General features: G+C 47.4%; 4 non-coding genes across 4 annotated transcripts; 1 reads left to right on the forward strand and 3 right to left on the reverse strand.

Moving 5' to 3' along the window:
* Positions 1 to 1047: 1047 nt before the first annotated feature.
* On the reverse strand, positions 1048 to 1119 carry TRNAA-UGC. Its single transcript has one exon. It is a non-coding gene; the product is annotated as a tRNA-Ala (tRNA).
* Positions 1120 to 4493: 3374 nt separating this feature from the next.
* On the reverse strand, positions 4494 to 4567 carry TRNAT-AGU. The gene has a single exon. It is a non-coding gene; the product is annotated as a tRNA-Thr (tRNA).
* A 1362-nt stretch (positions 4568 to 5929) lies between these two features.
* TRNAF-GAA lies at positions 5930 to 6002 on the forward strand. Its single transcript has one exon. It is a non-coding gene; the product is annotated as a tRNA-Phe (tRNA).
* Positions 6003 to 6570: 568 nt separating this feature from the next.
* On the reverse strand, positions 6571 to 6643 carry TRNAF-GAA. Its single transcript has one exon. It is a non-coding gene; the product is annotated as a tRNA-Phe (tRNA).
* Positions 6644 to 8532: the final 1889 nt, after the last annotated feature.

The raw sequence follows: 8532 nt of genomic DNA on the forward strand, positions 1-8532 counted from the left end.
GCAGGGTTGGACTCAAAGGTCTGAGGAGGCTCCATTGTGGTGTATCAGTGCTTCTCTATCTAGTTTCCTGTTCACTTTTCTCTCCATGGTTCTAGGTTGGGCTTTCTCATAGCATGCTGATCCTGTTGTAGTCAGACTCCTCACAGAGCAGCTTCTGAGACTGGCTATTGCAAAAGAAGCAAAAGCAGAACCTGCAGATCATGTAAACTGTCTGTGCAAGGAAACAGCATCACTTCCTCTAGTCCCCAAAGGAAAATCTTTGAGCAGACACACTGTTCACAGGGGCTGGTTTATTGAAACAGAGGGTCTCTTGCTTCCACAGCATGCATTCAGTGCAGAGCATCTCGTTTTCGCCATCTTCAGGTACAGTCGATTGGGAAGGAGACAAGGAGATGGTTGACTTCTTAGAAGCCAAGACCTCTCCTTTACCTGGATTTACCTGAAAGTGAAGTATTCTGTATTGCCAGGGATGAACATTATTTTGTCTCCAAAATTAAAGCAGATCAATGACGGGATTTTCCTTAGTCATTTTTTTCAGGCTCTTAACTGAAGAAACAAAAGCCTGTGTTTGAATTCCTGTATTCTGTTCCTGGTATGTAATAAAGGATCAGGGATAGTTGTTTGTCCAAGGCATTCGGCTTGCCATCTGAAGTGTTTTTCCAGAGACGGTTGAGATCCTGCTCACACCACTCTAATTTCTCTCATTCTCTTGTCTTTAGGATTAGCTATTCTGGCTAAAGAAGTTGCACAGGGGTCTCCCCCTCTCCTTCTCTCCTCCACTCATCCCTTCGCTCTCCCTCTTTCTCTTCCTCTCACTTGGATCTTCCTTTTTTAAAGTCCTATTGCAAAGTGATGGTCCAGGTGACAAAGTTGGTTGCATTTGGGGATGTTGAATAAGTCTTTTCTTCTCCTTTCTTTCTTCTGATGTTTCACCAGTCATTTTTACTTTCCATGTGAGCAGAAAAACAAAAACAAAGAAACAGAAAAGTAGACTTGGCATCCCTGAAAGAATGTACCAGTGTGGAGCAAAACAGAAAGAAACACCTCTGGAGGTGCTGGGCATCGAACCCAGGGCCTCATGCATGCAAAGCATGCGCTCTACCACTGAGCTACACCCCCCAGACAACAACTGCCTGTTTTGTGATATACTAGGAAATGTGGTATCTTCTGTATTCTTTGGCAAGGCCATTTGTGTGTGTGTGTCAGAAAATTTATTCTGTTAACTGAATTAATTCTACATTTCTAAATTGGATTGTTTTCCAGAATAGTAAATTCTAAGTCCAGATTTAAACCATTCCTGCTCCTAGGTTCTTCCCAGCCAGGGACAGTCTTCTCTAAGATCTTCTTACTGCCCTAATGCCTGTGTTTTGTTTTGTTTTATTTTTGAGAACCACTTTGGAAAGTCTTGAGTTAGGAGTTTCCCTTCATTCTTTTTCTCTACCATGTCTTTCTCCTCCACAGATCACTCTACCTGATTTCCATTGGCTGTCTTGTCTGTACCCACCTCTTCAAGTGTCTTTGGTCTGTAATCACTCTCTTCCTCACTTTCTAGACCACTTGCCTTTCTCACCAGTCAACTTCACGACCAGGATATCTTGCTCTAGAAAACCAAGGAAGCACTTTGACAGCCTATATGCAAAATGAAAATCATTATTGCTCATTTCCAATCATGTTGGGTTCCTCAATTCCATATCTTCAGAAGTGGTCTTCACCCTACAGCTGGTTCGAAAGTTTAGAAATGAGAAAAAAAGGAGGCAGGGTAGAAGGGAGGGAGAGTTAGGGAGAGAAGGAGGGAGAAAAGGGGAAAGAGAGAGACAGACAGAGAGAGAGAGGAAGAAAACGTTTGAGTTCAACTTCCTACTTCTCCCTGCCTCTCCTTTCTCAAGCAACCATTGATGTAATTCCTGTCAGTATAGATTAGTTTGAATTTTCCAAAGTTTTATGCAAATGGGATCATATATTTACTTTTTTGATTTCACTTCTTTCACTCATCATAATTATTTTGAGTTTCACCCATGTTTAACGTATCAATAATTTACTCCATTTTATGCTGAGTAGTATTCCATGGTATGGATATACCACAATGTGTTTATCCATTCACCCATTTAAGCTAAGCACTTGGATTGTTTCCAGTTATTGGCTATTACAAATAAAGCTGATACAAAAATTTGTACACAAGAATTTGTATGGACACAATTGTTTTATTTTTTCTTTTGGATACATACTTAGGATTTGAGTGGTTGGATCATGGGGTTGGTATATCTTCAATTTTTAAAGAAACTGCCAAAGTGTTTCAAAATAGTACTTTTCTATTACTGCTAACAGTGTATGAGAGTTTCATTTCTTCTGCATTCTAACCAACATTTGGTATGGCTAACGTTTTTAGATTTTGGCAACTCTTATAACTGCAATGGTGTGTCATTATGGCCTTAATTAATATTTCCTTAATCACTGATGTTGAGCTTCTTTTGCTTATTTGTCATCTTTATTGCTGCTTTGGCAAAGTATCTGCTTAAATATTTTGCTATTTTTAAATCAGATTTTCTTATTGTTGATTATTTAGAGCCCTTTATGTATTCTGGATGTAAATTCTTTATCAAATATATGGTTTGCAGAGGTTGTCTCATGGTCTGTGACACTTGCCTTTCTGTTCTCTTAAACATATTTTGCACAGAACAGGATTTAAAATTTTTTGATGAGGTTGCAGTTATCAAATGCTTCTCTTGTCTTATCTACAAAATATTTGTCTGACCCAGGGTCACAAAAATTTTCTATGTAAGGGACCCCACACATTTTTTCTTTAGTTTCCTTAATTTTTTGAGACAGGTCTGGGTTAAGTCACAAGATGAGGAAGAGTGGAAAGTCTCTCCGTTGGAGCCCAATTACCTATCTTCTGCCCTCCTTCTCACCTATCTTCCCTCGCTGCCAGGAATTGGATCCAAGCCATATAAGAGAGAGGCAATAGGTTCCCCAAATTTCTGAGTAAGAAAATGTACTGGATGATTAAACAGCAACCTTTAATCTGAAATCTCCTAAAACAGAAGTTGAGAACAATCCAAGTTTGGAAAAATAAATACTGGGAAACTTTGCTCCTGGGTAGCATAAATAGCTCAGCTGGGAGAGACTTAGACTGCAAATCTGAAGATCCCTAGTTCAACCCCAGGTTTTGGCAGGGAGGGTGCTTTGGTGAACTGAGGACAGGCGACTCTATTTGCCACCTTCAAACTCCATAATAATTACACCTTTGAATTTATGTTTTGTAACCGAGGTTCAATGGGATAGTGGAGCATGGTATGTGAACAAAGGAAATGAGCACAATGTGCATGTTTGGCTTTCCCTGCATCTCTTTCTTCACACAGCGATCGCAATGCTCCTTGGATTTTGATGTGTGAAATAAAGGTGAACAATAAAATTCATGCTGATAATTTACAATGTTAATTCTACTTAATTAGAATGATATTAAATAAGCAAATGAAAAATACATAATAGGTTGAGAAAGACCAACGAAGAAAGGAAAAAGCTTTATATTTTATTGTTACTTTTAATGGTACTTTCTCTCTACTTTTTAAATTTTTTAAAATTTTATTTGTTTGTTTGTTTGTTTACTGGATGACAGGACAGTCAAGAGGAAGAATCGATGTTGGGGAGAAAGCCACAAACCACTGCTTACACGTGCCCCCAAGAGTGATCGCATATTACACTTCAGATTTTTATTTCAAAGGAATTAAAGCAAGGCCTTACATGCGCAGCCGTAAAGATTCTGGATTTCTGTTAGAGCACAGCTGATATCAGCGCTGATTTTACACTTGCCAAGGCAGGGGCAGGTGTGAAGGCTGGAACACAGCAGGTGGAGAAGGCAATTGCAGGGCCAAGCCGGCGGTGGACTGCAGGCTTCTCCTCCTGTTTTGAGTAAAGGATCTTGCATTTTCATTTTCACTGGACCTGTACCTTATGCAGCCCGGCTGGTCAACAGTCCATCAACATTCACAGTATGCTTTCACAAAGTTCTTGGATTAGATACACCAATCTCCGAGGCCACCCCCAGGCTCCCACACACATATAGGTGAATTATAACCTCAAGAGCACCTGTGGGTATCGTATTAAAATTCATGCCCACAGAGTTCCCTCTCGGAACTTCAATTAGTCGGTTCATGACTATATGAAATCAAATTGGAACTTGATACCTGAGATATCCCAAGGGAACTTGTGGTCTGTATCTATAAAAAGACACATTGAGAAAACAGGGTTGCATGCTAATATCACCTCATTGCTCTTTGCTTCCTGAATACAGTCTTGACTTGTGTGGCTGTGATCAAACCAGTTCCCCTTTGTGTCCAACGTCTTGGGATGCTATCTGTTACGTCTGAAGTGGGGTGCCTAGTAAGGGCCAGGGAGCATGCGGAGGGGAGGCCTATGGTGGAAATAAAACTACACGATAAGAGCAAAACACTTCCGGGAGGGGCGGACAAACCTGCACACAGAAAATAACCCCCAGGCCCCGCTGGGATTCGAACCCAGGATCTCCTGTTTACTAGACAGGCGCTTTAACCAGCTAAGCCACGGAGCCCACACGAGAGGGGCTGGAAATTCTCCCGTCAGAGATGGATCTTGCCCTGCAGCTGTTTCTGAGCAGGCTCCACCTTTCCTCGGGCTTCCATCCTCTCGGTTTTTGACCGGCTCAGAGTCCCCCGGTCGCAAGGAGCGCGGCCCACGCCCCAGTTGGTGGGTGTTCTCGCTCTTGGAGCCTGGGTGCGCCTCGCGGGGCTCGCGGGAACCGGCAGGCGGAGGGCGGGGGGCTTTGCGCAGACATCCCCGAGCACCGACCCGGGCGGGAAGCCGCAAGAGAATTGCTTGTTCTCAAGGCCGGTTTGGTGAAGGGACAAGACCCGCGCCGCTGCAGCAGGGCCTCTTCCCTTTTCGCCCCTTTTGCACCTTGACTAGGTGACTGAAGGCGCCCCAGCCCCACGGTGGGCGGCGAGGTCCTGCGGACCAGGCCCCGCGCTCCCAGGCCTCCGTGCCGTCCCGCGGGGTCCCCGCTGCACTCCCGAGGCCCCAGCCGCCGCCACCTGCGCTCGGGGAGGGGGGTTTCCAGGGCCAGAGCCTGCAGAGCGGCCCCGGGAACCAGGCCCTATGGAGAGGGAACCGCACACCGGCAGGAACCCGAGGGCCCGGCGCGGGGCAGGCGGCTCCGGGCTGGGGGGGCGGGGGCAGAGGAGGGGCGTTGGGGGGGCGGTGGGGGAGGGGGGAACCCTGCAGCGGGTGGTGAGCAGTCTTCTACCAGGTGATGATGACAGGAGGGAACTGACGGGTGCCTTCTCCTCCTCCCGCCTCTCCCGTCTGTCCCAACGTACATTTTCTGATTTTTGTGACAGTTGCTTTCCCGTGAGTTGGAACCATTGTGATGAATGTCTAGCCTGGCACTGTTCATACTGGATCCCTTTAGCAAATGTATGCGGTCCTTGGGTTCCATTTCTCAGCATTTTTGGAGATAACGAAAGACGGAAGAACGAAAAGAAGAGAGAAATGGGGGACCTCGAGAAGTATTTCCTTCGGTTTCCTTCACTGTCTGAGCGGTGCCTGGGTCTACTCACAGGCTGCAGAGGAGCAGAAGGGCTTCCGGGGTTCACCTCACCACCGCCCTCCTCCTCCTCCTCCTCCTCCTCCTCCTCCTCCTCCTCCTGCCCCTCCCCCACAGGCCGGTCCCCTCCCCCGCCGGGACCACCGCCCCTGCCCCCCCACCCCCCACCCCCACGCCGGGATTGGACCCACCCGCGCACACGTGGAGGACGGTGGACGGCGAGTTTCTGGGCCGCAAACGTACTGGACAGACGGACAGTCCCACTTGGGGAATCTGCAACCCCCGGAGCGGAGGTGGAAGACAATCCGAGCGCTGAGGGGGAAAGAGCCAAGAAAAGGCCCTTTCCCGGCGGCCGAGATAGCTCAGTTGGGAGAGCGTTAGACTGAAGATCTAAAGGTCCCTGGTTCGATCCCGGGTTTCGGCAGCCGCGAGCGTTTTGTCGCCTCTCCGGGGTTGCGGCGGGTACCGTCCGCGCAGGAGCTCACAGGACTGATGGGACTATGGGCAAATAAAACTCCACATTATACACTCTGAGCTTTGAATTTCATAAACTTAACGTGTCACTAAATGGTAATCTTTATTTTTGAACTAGTATCTGGTGCTCACTTGGGCCGCACATGCTCGGTGCACCTGGTCCGGCTGTTTCGGGTCGCAACACAGCAGGCGCGGGGACGGGCTGCGGCTGCCCCTCCCCTCCTGTCTGCCCCCCACCGGCAGTCTCGCCCGTAGTCGCCCAGACCGTAGCAGATGCACAACCACGTCAGGGTCCCGCGAGTCTGCACCGGGAGGTTCCACCGCTGCCCTGTTCCCACCGCCCGTGCATGCGACAAAACCCCGCCCCTCGACCCCTCAGTTACGGAGCTCAGACTCCGGCTACCGCATCGCGCCGGGATCTGTGTGCACCTTTGGTGGTACCCACGGAAGTCCTCGACGACGGTCCTGCGCGGACGGGACCCGCCGCAACCCCGGAGAGGCGACAAAACGCTCGCGGCTGCCGAAACCCGGGATCGAACCAGGGACCTTTAGATCTTCAGTCTAACGCTCTCCCAACTGAGCTATCTCGGCCGCCGGGAAAGGGCCTTTTCTTGGCTCTTTCCCCCTCAGCGCTCGGATTGTCTTCCACCTCCGCTCCGGGGGTTGCAGATTCCCCAAGTGGGACTGTCCGTCTGTCCAGTACGTTTGCGGCCCAGAAACTCGCCGTCCACCGTCCTCCACGTGTGCGCGGGTGGGTCCAATCCCGGCGTGGGGGGTGGGGGGTGGGGGGGCAGGGGCGGTGGTCCCGGCGGGGGAGGGGACCGGCCTGTGGGGGAGGGGCAGGAGGAGGAGGAGGAGGAGGAGGAGGAGGAGGAGGAGGAGGAGGAGGAGGGCGGTGGTGAGGTGAACCCCGGAAGCCCTTCTGCTCCTCTGCAGCCTGTGAGTAGACCCAGGCACCGCTCAGACAGTGAAGGAAACCGAAGGAAATACTTCTCGAGGTCCCTCATTTTTCTCTTCTTTTCGTTCTTCTGTCTTTCGTTATCTCCAAAAATGCTGAGAAATTTTGATGATAGGGAACACTAACTTTGAAACCCAATTAAGCAAAATATTATCCCCAAAGAGAATTCCATTCTTCCAATTATTAGCAGTAAGAATAATTTACACAACTATTAATATACTCTAATTTTTTACGGTGGAAATTTTTTCCCCTCTTGTTATTGTAAGTATATCCTTGATTTTGCCATGTGACTTGCAAATTCTAAAATATTTACCTTTGGCCACTTACAGAAAAGGTTTGCCAAAACTCCTGTTCTAGAGGACCTTCTTCATTGAGTCATTGAGTCCTTGAGAAGTGTGTTGGTGAGGAGACCAACAGCCTCCTTCCCAAGAAGTGCCTGCAGTGGCTATTCTCTTCTGGCCAAGAGTGACAATCATAGACACTACAATTAAAATGATTCCTCCAGTATCCCATCATGACAACTGGATTGACAACAGTTGTCATGATGGGATACTGGAGGAGCTGTCTCTTGCAACTGGGCATCCTGGATCTTGGGAAATAACTATGGGGTGAAATCAGAGATCGAAATAGGCCTGCAGTAAAACAGACCTGATTCTACTGATCACAAGATCTCTCTCAGTCACCCTCTGACTGATAGACCACAGTGGCATTTTGTGTTCCAATATTTGGTGTCAGTTCAGAGTCGTGTTCAGTAATCTCCAAACTTTCTATCTCCAGCACACGATTGTCTTGACAAGTGGAGTTTCTTCTGGGAAGGCTAGAAAAAAAATATTTGCCATATACATTTTTAGCTGTGTACCAAATACCTTTTCTCAGGCCTTTCTCAGGCCAGTATCCTCTTCATTCAAGGAGATCTAGATTGGATTCCTGATGTATGAGATACCAAGTGAAGAAAGGCCAGCCAGAAGCTATTAGAGTTCTCTGTACAGGCCAAAATAACAGACACAAAAGATATTGCAGTTCTGGAAGAATTCTAAAGATAAATGCCATGAACAAGGTCATGAAAGATGTCCAGGGTGGTGATTCTTACGACTTCTCCATTCAGCTGGCCTATTTGGCCTGTGCCGAAGGCAGCAGCATACTATTGTGAATTTAAGGAAGTGATGATTTCAATTACAATGAAATTATTTCCTTACTGGAACAGATAATCATGGCCACTGGTACTTGACGTGTGGCTCTTGCTGTAGAAAATTATTCATTCTTCACGCTGATAGAAACTGACCATTTGGGGCTGAATTCTGCCTCTCCAAAATTATGTGTTGAAGTCCCACTCCTGTGGTTGACAGTTCCACTCAGACTGTGACTGTATTTACAAATAGGGCCCCTCAAGAGATAATTAAGGTAAAATGAAGTCATATGGTTGGGCCATAACCCAGCATGACTTATTATGGGCTGCGTCCTTAGAAAAAGAAGAGATAAGGACACAGAAAACATGCAAACTGAGGAGAGACATGTGAAGACA

The sequence above is a fragment of the Vulpes lagopus genome, chromosome 10, assembly GCF_018345385.1.
Source record: "Vulpes lagopus strain Blue_001 chromosome 10, ASM1834538v1, whole genome shotgun sequence".
Lineage (NCBI taxonomy): Eukaryota > Metazoa > Chordata > Mammalia > Carnivora > Canidae > Vulpes > Vulpes lagopus.